A 16,561-nucleotide genomic window follows, 5' to 3' on the forward strand; every position below is an offset into this window, starting at 1 on the left:
AAATTCTGAAATGCAGATCACAGTGAAAATATTAGGTTCTACGAATTGAAGACATACGAATTCCGCGGGAAAAAAAATTGCATACGACTCACAAAGACGACAAAACATAGGTTTCCCACAGACAAGATGGAGGAACCAACATACACTTCAAAAAGCCGGAACATACCAAACACGGCCTAATCCATGATGATGATGATGATGATGATGGTGATGGTAATGGTGATGGTGATGATGATGGTGATAGAATATCTGCAGTGAGGACTGTGTCTGGAAATCTCATGCCCGTTAATTTACTTTGAAACGTCAAACTACATACGTACATTACTGCAGAAGGACAAGGCTACGTTCTAAATTCTTTTGTTTCATTCCAGTTTACGTCAGTCCCACCAAGGCGGTTTTTTCTTCAAACAATCCAACCGTACCTTCACTGGTATGGTACGGCTTTCACTATTGCAAGAGGCTTTCACTTCAAAAACCGCTGTAGCATAACGCTAATTGCAGAAACAGTTACCCCTCTGATACCGTCAGGGTAGGTTAACATTACATTCCAACACACATGCTCCCTTTACATAACGACAATGGACATGGTCACGTGAGGAGGCGCAACTTCCCATGCTGACGTCAGCACACATCACTATCATTCTATTGGTCCATATCACACAGAGTAGTTTATATCGTCCCGTGACCTATCTATATACGTGAAGATCCAGACACCAGCACTATGATTTGGATATTGTTTTGCACGACTGTAACGCTTTATTGCTTTCCCTTGCAGAAGAAAAGTGTTCAGAACAAAATGCCGAGAACATGCTCTCGAATTCAAGAAACCAATTAATTTGGTGGAGTCGTTACGTCCTGTACAAGTCCACATCACCCATCAAAATGTACGTAGGGTACAAACAGCGTCAGTGCCCTCTCTGTGCCACTTATCCAAAGTTAAAAGCGATTAAATCTAAAATTTCTGCCATAAATCAAATATTTCAAACAAAATAATAAAGCGACATTTCGCGTTCTCACGGCAGTGATATTAAAAATATTTTCTCCTCGGTTCTGGCACCGTGCAATCTCGTAATATTTATCCATGTATCTCATGCCTCTATCTTCACTCTTCTACCCTGAAGATGAAGGCAACATATTAATTCGAAACATCGTTAAGTACCTATGATTTATGAGTACATGGCTGGTTTGTGACAACTAGTGTAACAACAAATTTGCATTCTCAATAGATGAACATCAACGCCAGTGTGGCACGCAAAACTGGAAAGACAACATTTGGTAAATGTGCAAAATTTGAACTGGAGCATATTTTCTATGCAGTTAGTTGTTCACGATGTGGACAGACGGGAAGTCTGTTTGGCGGGGCCTAAGACTCATCCATCACTTATGAAGCAGGGAACGGTGATAGATTATTCTGTGTTTCTACTTCAATAATCGCCCTGAAAGATTGATGGAAACTGAGGGAAACCACTCTACTGCTCGGATTAAAATCTATCTGCCGAAGTACTGCGGCTTGACAGCTAACGGAATAATGATGTACCTGAATGGAGCGGACAAACTTCGGCACTGGTTCCGCACACCAAAACAAGAAAGAATTTCCATATCAACATGGGTCCGAAAACATTCAATTTGTGTTATAGCTGAAGCAACTACTAGCAGTTCAGCATTAATGTGTAGGCAGAGATTTTTATAATTTTTGATAGGCCAGGATATTTTGCAATATCTGCTTACAGACAACCACTACCGAGATTTCCTCTCACGTGATCTGCCAAAGCTACTGGAAGATGTGCCACTGGCAGACAGAGCACGAATGTGCTGCATGCATGGTGCTCCGTGCTGTGCGAGATGTTCTCAGTAACACCCATCGTGACCGATGGACAGGTACAGGAAAATCCACTGCATGGCTTCCACGCTCCACGCCAGATATGAATCCTCCGGACTCTTACCCGTGGGGATATCTAAAAGCCCCTGTGTATGCAGCCCCTGTTGAAAACGGAGACGCACTCCCTCGTCGAATTGTGGATGTGTCGAGGAGTGACACTGAATCTCGCGGAGGACATACTGAACAATTATTATAAACGTACTATTTCGGGTGTAACTCACAAATTGTTTCAGTATATAGGTTGGTTTGGATATTTTTATTCTTGTTGTTTTGATGTGCATAACCCGTCTTCAAAATTTGTCAGCACCTTTCAGTTACAGCCTGTATAAATTTTGGAGCGACCCATTTTCGTTTGTCGAAAAAGACCATGTCACAGACAAAATTTTTTGAAGTGGTCATTTCATTTGGAGCAGAAGCCAGCCGTTTGCAAGAAAGGATTACTTACCGTCATTGGTTTAGACTGAAACACACCACCGGTCAAGCAATGAAGGAAGAACGGGGCACTCACCTAAAACAAGAACATATAATTTAATTACGTTAAAGCAACAAAAAAGTGGATATCATTTCTTGTGGAATAACTGTCTCTATGTCACCTAGCTGATTTCGGCACCATTAACAACACAGTGCAGACAAAACGTCGTAAGAAACCGTAATGTACTTTTAAATGGCACACCTAAGGCTATACTTTCCGGTTCAATTTTTCTAAACCATCATACAGCAAGGCATTTCCTAAAAGCTTCAATGCCAGTACTTATATTTAATTCAAAATCTTGCTTTTATAACCGTTTCATTTCCTTACACTGCTATTACGAGGCATATCTTTAAATCTCTTCCCGTCTAACCATTCTTTTCCCAATGTATTTGTGAGATGGAGTGAACAACCACTGCCACAGCTCTCCACTGTAAGGCCCTGGTAGTATCTCCGCTACTTGTGTACATGGGGGTCTCTTTGTTAAATACTGGTTTACCAACCGAACTCAATTCAACAGTAGTAAACAGGGAAGACTAAGAGAAACAACAGGACAAAGGTCGATGTGTTGTAATTAATCGTTTGTTCAGTCGCTGCCACAAGAAATTCTGTTCAAAGCGGTCACCTCGGATGACACATTACCACAGTGACAGTAGCAACATTAGCGAACAACGGAAAGAGCGCCAGCTGTTCAGTGAGTCTCATACTTTCTCGTTCTGAGCTGCCATTTCATAGTATTTATTTACACCTGTGCAAAGTATAAATATATCTTAGATTGCATTTATTGTTACTATACAGGAATTATGGGTTTTCTTATTTTTTTATTTTTATAAACAGTCTTTAACCAGAAAAATGTTTGTACAGAACAGGTTTTATTATAAAATCAGGCTTCCATTCTTCAAGCTCTTATTTAATCTTGCGGACACTGTAAGTCAGAAAATTATTTTTCCTTTGTATTCTTAATCTCTTGTTTATCGTCCACCCAGTCCCTTAATAACAACACGTTTTATTGATTATGCTTCAAGTTAGTGATGATTGATTGTGAATATTCGTTACAGAGCCGCGGACGATCGTGTTTCGTGATGAAATCTAACTAGCAATTTATATTGTGACGTGCTGCCTGAAAGCACATCCATCGCTGCGCAAAGGGCAATGAGAACGCATGCTACATAGGATACTGCCTTCCCAACAGAAGCAGAACTGCTGAATTCCCGTGGCAACGGATATTCCAGCTAACAGCGAAACTGAACCTTTCGACAAGGCGTCCTCTGTCCCGTCCGAGCGTTGAGTATAAGCGAAGTACTCAGACTGACCCTGCGGGTCGTAGGAGGCGACCAAAAGGGAAGTCTCAAATCTGATACAATAAAATATGGTCGCGAGTCCCAAGAGACTCAGACCCCAGAAACACTGCACTGGCAAGGGCCAGCAGCATATACAAAAGACAGANTAGACCTGTCCTCTCGTCAGAGAGGGCGCCCTACAAAAACAAGAACGTAAATGCAAAACAGAAATAAATACCCGGGGCTCGACACCAAGACTTACTGACTGACTGACCGTCAGTCGTAATGTGACTTAGACTTGGGATCCAGTCAGTTCGTATCCGACTAGAGCAGGATTCAGTCCAGCGTAGAAGAACGAAGAGCCAAGACGTTCCACCGAGATTAGTGGTGCATGAGTGTTATATCAGTTGAAGAGGAAACGTCTAAATGGCGGTATAAGTCCGAGTAATTGTATTGGTGAGTGTAATAAACATATTCGTCTATGTGTGTTCGTATTTCAGGCGAAAGAGACAAATCGCTTGGGTTCATGATATAAACTTGTCAAGAGAGGAACTGGGGGAGTTTTATACGCTGATACCCCAAGTCCTGAAGGACGAAAAACGGTTCTACATATATTTCAGGATGAATATTGATAGGTTTGATGAAATCCTGAAAGCCATCAGGCAAGATATCACTAAACAATATACCAACTGACGGAGGCCTATTCTTGCCATGAAGTGGAGGATTTTTTTGATACCCATAGAACTGAAAGAAAGAAATATAAAACACATTGTATCAGCAGCGTGTTTGCTTCATAATTTTCTACGTCTCAAAATCTGTGATGAAAAGTACAGGGAAGAACTGCTACGAGTGGAGCCAATAGAAGGAGAAATGTTCCCTATCCAACCTTTACGTCTCCCAAGGGCGGCAAACGTTAGCTACGCCATTAGAGAGTGGTTTGTTGCGTACTTCAACTAGGACTGCCCCTGGAATTAGTGTTACTAAACGGAACTGGTGCATAGCCTACATTAAGAATGTCCACAGTTACTGTATACTTAACCCTATAAAATATACACAGATTTTTCTACTTGCTGTCTCTGTTCATTGTAACAGCTAATTCCTTCCACTTTCTATCCTTAGCACGTGAATCCTTGAATATCGGATGATGAGTATCGTACAATAAAGGATTTTCTTTGACGAACTCTATTATTTGTTCCATTTGGCTACCCATGTCGTTTCACGTACCTATAGATACTGATTGAGTGTGAGTCATGGCCAGCTGGTTATCGGGTGTCAAAGATTCCCGAGGTTCCCGAGTGTCGCGGCTGTGTGCGCGGCCCACTCGGTAAACAACCGCTTTCGTCCCGAGTGCTATATCGTCCCGAATCGTATCGCGTCTGTGTGTGGGAGCCTTTAGGGTTTGTGGTACCGTTTATCCTGCTAAGTGGGTACCAAGGGTTTGGAGAAACATCCATCTTCGCGGTAGACTCATATGTTATAGTGTACTCGTATTCTGTAAGTGGATAACTCAGACGATGCAATATGAGAATTCATCGGCACGCAAACTCGAAATCCATCGACGTATGTTTTGCAGGATCTGTCGTGAAAAGCTGACAATTACTTCACTGATTTTCAATGTCCGCTCTGTTACTGAAGCCGCATCACTGCTGAATCCACAGATGTCCGCAATGTACACCTATCAGAGGTGATTTGAAATCAACACACACATTCACACCCCACTTCTATTCGATACATTTTAATATTGTCCACCCGGTTAGATCACCACATGATACGAATGAGAGTTAAGGTTATGAATGGTGCATCTGGCCTCAGACGTAGTAAGGGGTCGATTCGGAAATGTTGAACAAGCCGTCGCAAATAGCCAACAAGGTTTGGAATATGGAACCCCCCCCCCCAAATACTTGGTAATTATAAATGTTCACAAATAGCATCAATCTAATGTCTGGAGAACATGTAGCATGCAAAGGGGGAAAGTTAATTGTGTATAATTTTTTGTTCGGAAAATGTCAAGAGTGGGGACCAGTATCCGGACCATTTCACAAGGAAAAAGGGCGGTAAAGGGTGAAAAAGGGTAAAGTTACCCCTGTAACAGGCCGTGGATGCCCATACGGCTGTGAGAGGTTGACGGCCCACCATCTTCTAAACAACCGACTCATATGGCGGTAGGGTTGTCAGCCTTACGCGCCGACCGTGTTTAGCCCCCCAGGAAGATTAGTGGAACTCATTTTTGTTAGAGGCTGAGTCGTGGTACGGCTGGAAGGACTAGGTAAATTGAAAAAAAAAATCCACCTCCTCAGGACTCCAACCCGCGACCTTGCAGCTTGTAGCATAGTGACTCAACCAATTACTCTACCGCGTGGCCCGGTAAGGAGTCATGAATCTGAAAATCTCACCTGCATCTAGTGTCAATATTAAGAATGGCGGTGCCCTACCTCCACTCCCCCACACGTCTTCATAGCACAATGCTTAATTAATTGAGCAGAAGGATAACTTCACCGGCGCTTAGCGACGAATGAAGTTGGCATGAAAACTAATTTTGAAAGAATAGGGTTCAAGTGGTTTTGAATAAGGTAAGGGAGTCTAATGTTGGCCTCTTGCGAGCACAATGATGAATCTTTAGGTCCCACAAGAAGGGACTTTACTGACTATCAGCGTATCAAATTCGAGTTTCGGCCTTCCAAGTAACATACAGCACCGTAAACTTAGTATGTCTGAAGACAGGTAACTTCTCACGGTCGCGGAAATATTCTAATGATCACATACAACAAACACAGCAGGATAAATAAGTTGAAAAAAAAACAGCTGTAGTTTGGACTACTTTATAATTGGGAGATTCCATGAGTTGTATCTTCTTGTTAGTTAAGAATTTTAAGTGCTATAAATACTTTTCATGAAACCAAGAGGAGAGCACACAGAAAAAAGGCAATCCAGTAAAATGTGAAAGGTAAAATAATTATAATGTGCCGATCTGATGAGGGGTCTCATGCACAAGTAGCCCATTCAGGAGCTGCGTATCAGGGAAGAGTGGCAACGTCATTTCTACTTTTATCTAAACGCATTATGCAGGAATGAATATGTACTCCCGTTACAGACGCATCTCCCTCCTGAAGTTGCTGCGTATCTCCAAAGCAGTGACGGCCTTTCAGAGCACACACTTGTAGGTTCAACTATCGCACTTCGCGGATCACAATCATCCTTCAGGAGTCACTCAGGCACTGAGTAAATTTGCTTCCTAATAAAACGAAACCAGTTCGAGAAGAGATTTTGGAAGAATTTTGAGAATTGGGATAATAAGAAGAATGTTCACTGCTTGACCAATTTTTCCAATGCAATAATATATTCTTAACATAAGCCACTTTTCCATAATGCGTTGAAGTGCAACATGTATCCCTTCTGATATCAGACGCAAATTCCATGCACAAGACAAGATGCAATGTGGGCAGGAAGACAGAGGGACAGATGTTACTGAACGCAGATCCGTACTAGCACTGCCAACCAAGGTTCTCATGGGTCGGACAAACTGGCGCTACTGAGTAAAGCAAAAGCAGTTGTCTGAAAATGGTCACAGCTCACTACTGGAAAATGGGCGTTTCAATAGAAATCGAGATTCTCTTCCTCGATTTGATCTCGAAAATCCGAGAATCGTAAACGCCTCGTTTTCCAACAAAATATTTGTATGGGTCCACTGTACGGCTACGTGTGCGTATAGCGTATTGAGTGGTGAGCACATTTAACGTTTCTGGAGCCATGGTTACATGAAATTCAGTGACGTCCTGGGGCCCTAGTAATGAAGAGATATTCCTCTGCTAGAGGTAATTTGTAGCCGCCCTCCTCAGTCTGCCAACAGCAGGCGCTTGTCTGTCTGTCCCAAACCTGGCTGCTTCAAATTGTTCGTTCCACATCACCTCACCCCTGTAGGACTCAACAGCCGCGTGATGCGTAACGCAGCCTTCTGCAACGAATTGTTGCTGCAACCTTTGACCATAGAACATTACTTCGTAGAACCAACTCCTTTCTACAGGAAATTTCTTCTAACGCGACAGTTATTCACTTCTTCAAGGAATTCTCTTTTTCTCATGAAATTAGGAAATTCGTTTCCTTGATCACAAAAGCATCCTGTAGTGGGGCACGCGGTAGCATGGGTGGTTGAGGCACTACGATACAAGCCGGAAGGTTGCGGGTTCGAATACCGAGGAGGTCACTGGATTTTCTCAATTGACCTAATCGTTCCTACGGTCCTGGGTTCGACTCAGCTTTTAACACAAATGGGTACCAGGAATTTTCCGGGGGGTGACAGTGATTTTTCTGAAGAATATTAACTTCTGGGATATGATTCCGGACATTTTACTGACGTTTCGGGAATTGTCAGTATATGAGAACCTTAAATTTCGCATATCCATTTTTTCTTTCTGTTTCTTTCTGACAATATTTAACAACTACAAATTATTAAGAATTTAATGTGTTTTATAAAATATGGTGTTTTCACAGCAGTGATATTACATATTGCGGTTTATTAAGATGCGTCAGCGTCCCTTTCTTTCGTCCTTCCGAGAACATTTGACTGCATAGAAGGTCCAGGAACCACACGGCACTATATGTCGCAATACAGTACTCTTCATAGCCAGTGCCCCTCCAACCTCAAATCCAAATACATGGACATTACTCATATTAATATAACTTCTTTTCAAAATTTAATATTTCACAGCACTGAAGATGCATATTGTAGTTTTCTTGGTTGTGATACCGTATAGTCTGGCGAGTGTGAACATTTTGAAGGAGCAGACTGCCTCCATCTTCAGGGCAAAAGAGACTTCCTTCAATACTGTAACGGATTTGATCACCGCGTTGCCAGACAACAACTCTGTGAACATGGTCCAACACGCAACAATAGAGAAAGTTGTGTTTTCTGTAGATCCGACTGACGCACCGATAGACTGGCTGGATAGCGATAACGTGATGTGCTTACTGTAGGTCCATGTCCGTTCCGTGGCTATATAACGACAGCCGTGAGCTGTAAGTTCAGAGCGATTTGAAACTAGGTGTAAAGAAGAGTACAAGAAGTCAGCCTGTGAAGACTTCATATGTGCTTTGAAGACTTTATGTGTGGGTGTGCTCAATGTTTGGAGTGTGTGATTTAGTGAAAATTTTACGGTTCTTGTGTTATAAATCCGTGAAGACTAGTGCAGATAGGCTGAAGAGATCAGGGTGGAGTGATTGTGAATTGTGTAAAGCAGCAATAATATAATAATTAATTTTAGTTACGACTTGCAGGTTGTTAACAAATCCAATTACCAATCCGAACCCCATCTTTAGTCACTGTGACATGTGAGAATATGGAGGCAATACGGCATCTTCCTCTGAAACGTTGGCACCCACTCACCACACTGTAACATGTCACATCACACAAGGCGAAAACATATAATTCAGTATTATCTGCTTTTATTCTTTGGCTGAAACCACCAACTTCGAGCAATTATTATGAGTTGAAAACAAAATTAAAACTATGAGTAATGGAAATAATGGGGCATGATTACGTACGGGCGACGTTGTGGCTTTCTTGCGAGTATTTTATCCCCTTTTAAAGCCTAAAGTCTTTTCTTTTTAAGAAATTTTAACTTGTACCAGAGTTAAAAAGAACCATTCGAGGTTCAACAAAGGGAAAGAAGGAAAATTAAATCCGGTAAGAAGATTCCTACAGTTGGACAGCCTGACAAAGCTAAAATTATAACGACGTTATAATGAAATGTCGGCCATTTACTGCATTCTTCCCCATCTTGCCTATCTCGGAATGTGAGTTCTCAACTTAGGACCCATTTCTGCAAACGTCAGCGCACTAAATAGTTCTATTTAACCCTGTTGCTGTTTAATGTCCGCAGGTTACGATACAGTGTGACCACGATATGTTATACATACATACATATATATACTCTACTGTACATATTATCACGCGTTAAGTGACTAAACACGGGGTTTGTATTGGTAATTGTATTTGTTGAACACACATGACTCATAAATACAAATAACTCGAAAAGCCTCGTTTATTCCCTGTTCTCAAACACCCTCAGTATATGTTCCTCCCTAAATGTCAGAAATCAAGTTTCACACCCATACTGAACCATAGGCAAAATTACAGTCTCAAGTTTTTAAACAGCAGACGAAAAGACAAAAAGATTCCGAACTGAATGGTAGCAAGCACTACCCGAATTCGGTCTCTTCGTAATTTCCTCCTGACTAAAATTTTGATTTGCTACTGTCGTTTCCAAATATCTGAACTGAGCCAAATTTTCAAAGGATCTGTAGTTATCTTCACGTCATGATTTAGCCCTGCACTCTGGTGACGAGACAGCAACATAAACTTAGTTCTCTCTGCGTTTACCTTTAGGCCATCCCCTTTACAAGCGTCAATTAAAGTTTCTGTCTATTTTCCTTAGCTTAGGTCGCTTATCCAAAGAATTATTCGTGGAAGTCCGAAGCCCTTTGTGAGAATAAACTTAGTTTTTAAGGTGAGGAGTTTGTAGCCTCACGCCCAACCCCCGGCCTGAGAACCACCCCTTATCGGCTGTCCGCGAGAACCAGAGGAAGAACTATGCCGTGGTGACAAGAGACCCACCTAATATTTCCCTCTACCAGTTACTCCTTAAAATATTACACAATGTTGGTGAACCTCTCTCGTCATGACTTTCATATCAGTTAGTTAGTTAGTTAGTTAGTTGGTGTGCTCCTTGGCATGTATTTCGGAGTGAATATTCCCGTTAAGAACACGAAACCGATAAAAATGCTCTAAAAATATTCATTCATTCATTCATCAGTAATCTGTCAGACGACAGGTCCACAGTCTCTTCCAAAACAGTTCGTCCACTTAATGCGATCTTCTGTTTTTGGAAAGAGACTATCCAGGAAAAGTGATAATGTGGTAGTTTTTCCATTTGCTTTCCACATCGCAGTACAACAGCCGTTCAAACCACTCTGGTCACGCCTGTTGCTATACGAACTTGAACCATCTCGAGCATCATTTGCTCTGTGCTTCAAGTCGCTGCTGATGACGCTGCTTCCGGCATCAGTTTTTGGTGTCTCTCTTCGTCTGATGCCTACCCTTTGACCTGTCCAGCAAGGGAGGCCCTGCCAGTAGCTACGCTACCGCTGGTATAGCTCTCAGGGTCCTTGGCATACTCAAACCCCTTCACCACGATAAGGTGGAGACACCAACGAGGGGTCTAAAAATATATATCCACAAAAATGTATTTAATTCTCACGGGACAAAGTAACTTTTTGAGTAGCAAGAATTGGAACAATAATCGAAACTGAAAATGTGTCCTGTTCAACAATAGTACGGTACATATACTGTCACGTGATTGAGTGACTACAGACAGGTTTTGGATTGGTAATTGGATTTGTTTGACTCTTTACATTTTGTAATTACAAGTAACTACCGCCTGTCTCTAATTCACACATTCTGCAGTTCACTACAGTACGCACTAAGTCTCCTGAGTCTGCTGTATCTTCACCGGCTACCTGATAACGACTTCGAAAGCCGTATCTTCCTGAGCTTCCGTCTTAATGTCCTTGCTGGCTGGTGACTGTCTCGGCATTACTATGCAACTGCTTACAACAATGTGGGCTCCTCTCCATCCATGTCTCCGTCAGGGGCGACTGCCTCACAAGAGCTTCAGACTCGGATTGGTCTCTCTGCCTACAGAGAGTCTCTGCACTGACTGAGCTGCGCTGCGATTCTCCAGATATAGCACCTGCGCTCACCCACACGAAACACCGCTACCCACAATTCCTCTATTTTCGCGTGACGTCACTGCAGAGGCGGACGTGACGTTTCGTGACGTGGTCATCTGTTGCGTGTAAGCGCGGCCGTGGTCACGTGAGTTGGTAGGCGTGGAAATGTGTTTACAGAGCCATTGTCTCACAACGTCCAACTCTTTTGGCTTAACAGTTCTGGCTGTTCCTGTAACAGGCGGTAAAGGCCCATAGGGGTGTGAGAGGTCGAAGCTCCCATATTTTCTAGACAATCAGCTCATAGATGACGGTAAGGTTGTCAGCCTTACGCGCCGGCCGCTCTTTACCCCCCAGGAAGATTTCTGTTAGAGGCTGAGTCGACCCCAGGGCCATAGTGTTGCTGGAAAGTTTGAGTCATTTGAAAAATTCATTGACCTCATCGGGACTTGAACCAGCGACCTTCCGTTTTGTAGCATAGGGCCTCAACTAACTACGCTACCGCGTGACCCCATGTGACAATACGTAACCTGATTTTCTGGCAAAAGAATATGATGACCATTACCGTATCACCTCCCCCCGCCGAAACAGTTGATCTCTTCTGATCATTTGTACGTAATTTGTTAAGTTACATGAGTCAAAATACTGTAACGTGTTTGGAATCCAGAAGAGTCACTTCTATGGATACGCTAGAATAGACCGTTACATAGGAAGTAACAATAGCGGCACTGTAATCCCAACAGTGAGCATTGCATAGAGATGAGTTTCCACGGTTATAACAAAGGCTCACTGTATAGAAACCCCCGAGGTATAAATAGCACAGCTTCGACAAGAAGAGGTCAGTCTGGAAATAACCGCCGAAGAAGACAGTCTCAGGGGAGACGCCGAGAGATACAGAAGTCAGTCTTCAGGAAGCTGCCGCTGAAGATAGCTGAGATCCAGTCGGCATACAAGACGGTTGGAAGGTAGCCGCCGCGGAACACAGTTAAGGTGATAACTGTACGGTGTATAAGTGTGAGTGTCCAATGAAGATTCGCTTAATCCGAGACCCACGTGAATTTATTTGTCGCGTGACACACCCAACACGTGACAATACATTCTGAAAACAGAAAAAAAAACACTTCGCTACTACAAATCACTTTCTAAGAAGTTATAAAAACCGGGCGCGAGTTTGTGTGTGAGCACGAACGGTGAGCGGTGGGGAGTCTGCGCTAAACTCAAACCAATAAATTCCGCGGAACAAGGCGAAACCGTCGCCATGTTACAAGCAGAAGCAGCTATGTTTGTGGCGGTGGTCGTGGTGATAGCAGCAGAACAGTGTGATGTAAGAATTTCAGTGCGAACGCTGTGTTTACAACTGGGAAACGGCTTTTGGATACCCCGAGCTCCCCAGTACGTCTGTATGTACTGACAGCATTCCTGGTATGTCAGTTAATCCTGAAAAGTGAAGACTGGGGACAGGGCGAGAATACAAGCAGCTGAGTTGAAAGGTTTTACGCAACGGATTTCGGTAAAATAGAGTAAATAATGAAGATATGACAGAGGTGGATATTTTCAGACTAAAGACGAAAATAGACAGAATAAAAGTAACGTCAGAAAATGACTGGAACCCCTATTTTAAAACAAGCTGTGACTTACCGATTAAATGGAAAAGAGATGTGGCAAGACAAGAGTGAGGAGAGAGAGAGAGAATGAGAATGAGAATGGAACCAGCCAGTGCCTACTCCTTGGGATGAAGAAGGTCAATAAACTTAATCTAGCCATTTACAATCAGTTTTTCCTTAGACAAAACTTCCCACAATAGGTTTATAAGATAAATTAAAACTTTAACATAAAAAGTGAGAAAAGATCAAAACCAATATATACAGAAATCTTGTATAACTTATACAGAGGCTAGTATGTACTTGTCAACAATCTCCATTACCTCGCCAGCGATAAACTGTGATTAAGATATTTCTGGATTCCTACTTGTAAGTAACGAAATACGGCTTTTCTTGAGGTAAGGATAGTCGGAGCTTCATGCTGATCAATCACCGGTTTCCAGTGCGGAAGTGAACAATGCTTGGACTCTTGGGCCCCAAACATCCCCAAGACAAAATGAACCGATTAATTTTATGTAGCCATATAACAAAGAGAAAGCAAGATATAGCAAGAAAAATTTTGAGAAGCTGCTAGTCGTTCAGCGAATCAACATATTTTCCGCCCTCTATGGAACCCAATTATTCATCGCCATATCATCAAGATCCAGTCACTGATCTGTACCCGAAACTACATGAATCCAAGCCATATCCTTAGATACTATTTCTGTAAAATCAATTTTAATATTATCGTCTATTTCTTCTAAGTGGTCGCCACATCGTAAGTATGCGAAATAGGAGGTACATGATTTCGTGGGGTACGCTATAGGTCTACACGGTGCACTGACTGCCTGTTATTCATACCTAATATTTATAACAAAAGCGGAATTCAAAATATAATTAATTTTTAACGAGTTTCTCGGTTTGATTGTTGTCAAGCGCCCTTAAAACATAAAACACTGAAGACAGCAAAGTTTCAAGCACCAAGAACAAGAAAGTTTTCGGAATCTGCGTGGCGACGGACTGACTGTCGCTTGAGGGCACAGGGTGGTGGGGGAGAGAGTTGCCTGAGGCCATTGCCCACAGCAGCTCCTCAACTTCTCTTAGCAGGACGGGCCTTGGTTGGCTTCGCGTGGCAGCTCAGACAAAAACTTTAAAAGGAAATCAGAGCGTCGACCCCCAACTGTTGTTACACAACATGAAAACAAATGTATTGCATCCAGCCCGTGTTACTAACAGGAGACAGTCCAACTTCCCGCAAAGCCACGCGATATCCGAAAGTGACAACTTCCTTACAGTCATTTCATTGTGACCAGTCTCCATACCAGACTTCGCCATTTTCGCAGTACGGCGCACAACGTCAAAATGAACAATAAAAACACGTTAAAACCTCATAGAAGGAATTATACTGAATGTCGTTATCTCTTCGTCATATCAATGAAACGCATCCTCTTTCGTTTGTTATATAAAATTCTTTATTGGGATCCGTCGTAACACAACAACGAAACGGTCTATGTCAATATGACCTTAGCTACATGTTTCCGCTTTTAAAGCCATCATCAGTGTAGTGACCATGTATTTGCCTGATGATGGCTTTAAAAGCCGAAACATCTAACTAAGGTCGTATGGACATAGACCGTTTCGTTGTTGTGTTACGATGGATCCAAATAAAGAATTTTGTATCAATAAAATAAATACACACGAAATAAACATCAACTTTTCATTATGGGGAAAAAATTAAGAATTTTGGCTTCTATTTCTTTCTGGTTCATTCGCAGTAGCAAGCACAATTCTGTGACGACATTGTCAGGATCTGTGTACTGCGGTGCCGAAAGGTGACAGAATGGCTTCATGATGTTAGCAAGAATTTCAAAGGAATTGGTCGTGGCCTAATCGAATTACTATTCCGGAACTCGCAGGAAGTGCCTGAGCAGAACCACTGAAATAGTGTCACGGTGGCCGCGCTCCGAACACGAGAGCAGAGTGTTAACGCTATGCTAGTCTGCTCAGTAAAAAGAACATTATAGAAACAAATAAATACCATTTAAATGATCAAGTTACATGTTTTTAGATATACGTAATTCCTTAATTCACTGTACAGTTAAATTTAACCTTCGAATATATTTTCCACACTTGTTCGATTGTTCATTGATATATTTTTATGACTGTTTCGACACCTGCGTGAACTGAGTTCATTTGTATTTCTATCAACTGATGCGTTCGTTTGTGTTCTTAAAAAACAAACGATGTTCTTAATACTGATTATTTCTATTCGTATGATAATTCCACAGTTAATCAACATGTTTATTGTTATCATAAGAACATAATGAACCAACATTAGATAAGCCCATTGTTAGTTCAGACCCGTAAATAACACTGGTTCCCGAACGTTTAGTTTCTGGCGGCCAGAACATTTCTGCGTATTTTTTTTTAAGTCTTCGGATTTGTAAGAGTGTGGTTCACAGCGAACAAGCTAGGTAGATGATCAAGGGCCGAATTAAACTTCCTGGCTTTACTCTGCAAGGGAATTATACTGACCGAGCGACCGCCGCTTGTCGGCGAAGTTAGTGCCAACTTTAGCGGATAGAGGGTGTCACGTAGTCTGCGCAACGGAACCCCACGGCCGTTAATCTCTGTTTTATAGACCGGATCCGCTATTTCCTTGAAACAGGTCCTCAATTATCTTTGCGAGGCTGAGTGGACACCGTTCCCGACCCACTAATTCACAGAAAATCTAGTAGCGCAGGGAATCGAACCCGGACCTCTGGATCTGTAGCCAGGAACTCTGACCACCAGACAAGGACCGAATTATGGTGTATAATTCATGGAATATACAAAATTAATGTAATATTTATTATAATAGGAAACAACGGCAATACTAGGGTCTTTAATTAATTAAGCACTGGGATACATTCTTTGTTATAAGGGGAAAGTTTTGGAGGAAACTGTTAGTGCTGTATTCTAAAGAACCATCTTGAAATTATCCAGGAGGGAAAAAGAAAGTGGGGGAGGGGATTTGTTGATCGTAACAAGAGATTTGGTTGCTATGAATTCCATTCTGGGAAATGCTATGAAGGACAGCAAATTTCATTCTCCCAAAGTTTATGAGTCCAGAAGAATTCTTCACCTGCAAGAGACTTGTAGAATCCGAATAATGCGAACATCTGCTATTCACCTTCCCGTGTCTTGGTGACCTTGGGCTTGATCAAGTTGGAGAGTGAAGTGAAACTCTACTCACCTGAATCCTGGAATCTGTGCAGCTCAGTAACAGAGAATGCGAAATTTGCGACCCCAGCGACAGCGCAGTTCAGTGATACTCCTAGCTCGAACACTGAAACAGTGGATTCATTGCCCGATTTCTGTATCGATAGTTGTCTATATATTGTGACGGCCGGTCACAGCAGCCGAGCGGTCTAAGGCATGTACTGTCTTCGCTGGCTTGGAAACCGGGATCGTGGGTTCGAATCCCACTCAGGGCATGGATGTTTAGTTTGTGTTTGTCTTCTCGTCTGTTGTCCAAAAACATAAAAATCAGAATATACAAAACTATAATTTTGCCTGTGGTTCTGTATGGGTGTGAAACTTGGTCTCTGACATTAAGGGAGGAACATAGACTGAGAGTGTTGAGGGAAAT

The 16,561-nt window shown here is 42.2% G+C and overlaps 1 protein-coding gene across 6 annotated transcripts in view; it reads right to left on the reverse strand.

Moving 5' to 3' along the window:
* LOC111862957 overlaps nucleotides 1–16,561 on the reverse strand; it is a 292,851-nt gene that overhangs the window by 188,558 nt on the left and 87,732 nt on the right. The window contains exon 2 of one of the 6 annotated variants that reach the window (XM_033750869.1): nucleotides 2,325–2,387. The exons of 4 other annotated variants lie outside the window; for them this stretch is intronic. The gene's annotated coding sequence lies outside the window, so the exon portion shown is untranslated. Of the gene's footprint in view, nucleotides 1–2,324; nucleotides 2,388–16,165; nucleotides 16,189–16,561 lie in introns of those variants that run through there. One more of the 6 variants, XM_033750872.1, reaches the window with a different exon arrangement.

Source organism: Cryptotermes secundus, unplaced genomic scaffold (genome assembly GCF_002891405.2).
Source record: "Cryptotermes secundus unplaced genomic scaffold, Csec_1.0 scaffold856, whole genome shotgun sequence".
In the NCBI taxonomy this organism is placed as follows: Eukaryota; Metazoa; Arthropoda; class Insecta; order Blattodea; family Kalotermitidae; genus Cryptotermes; species Cryptotermes secundus.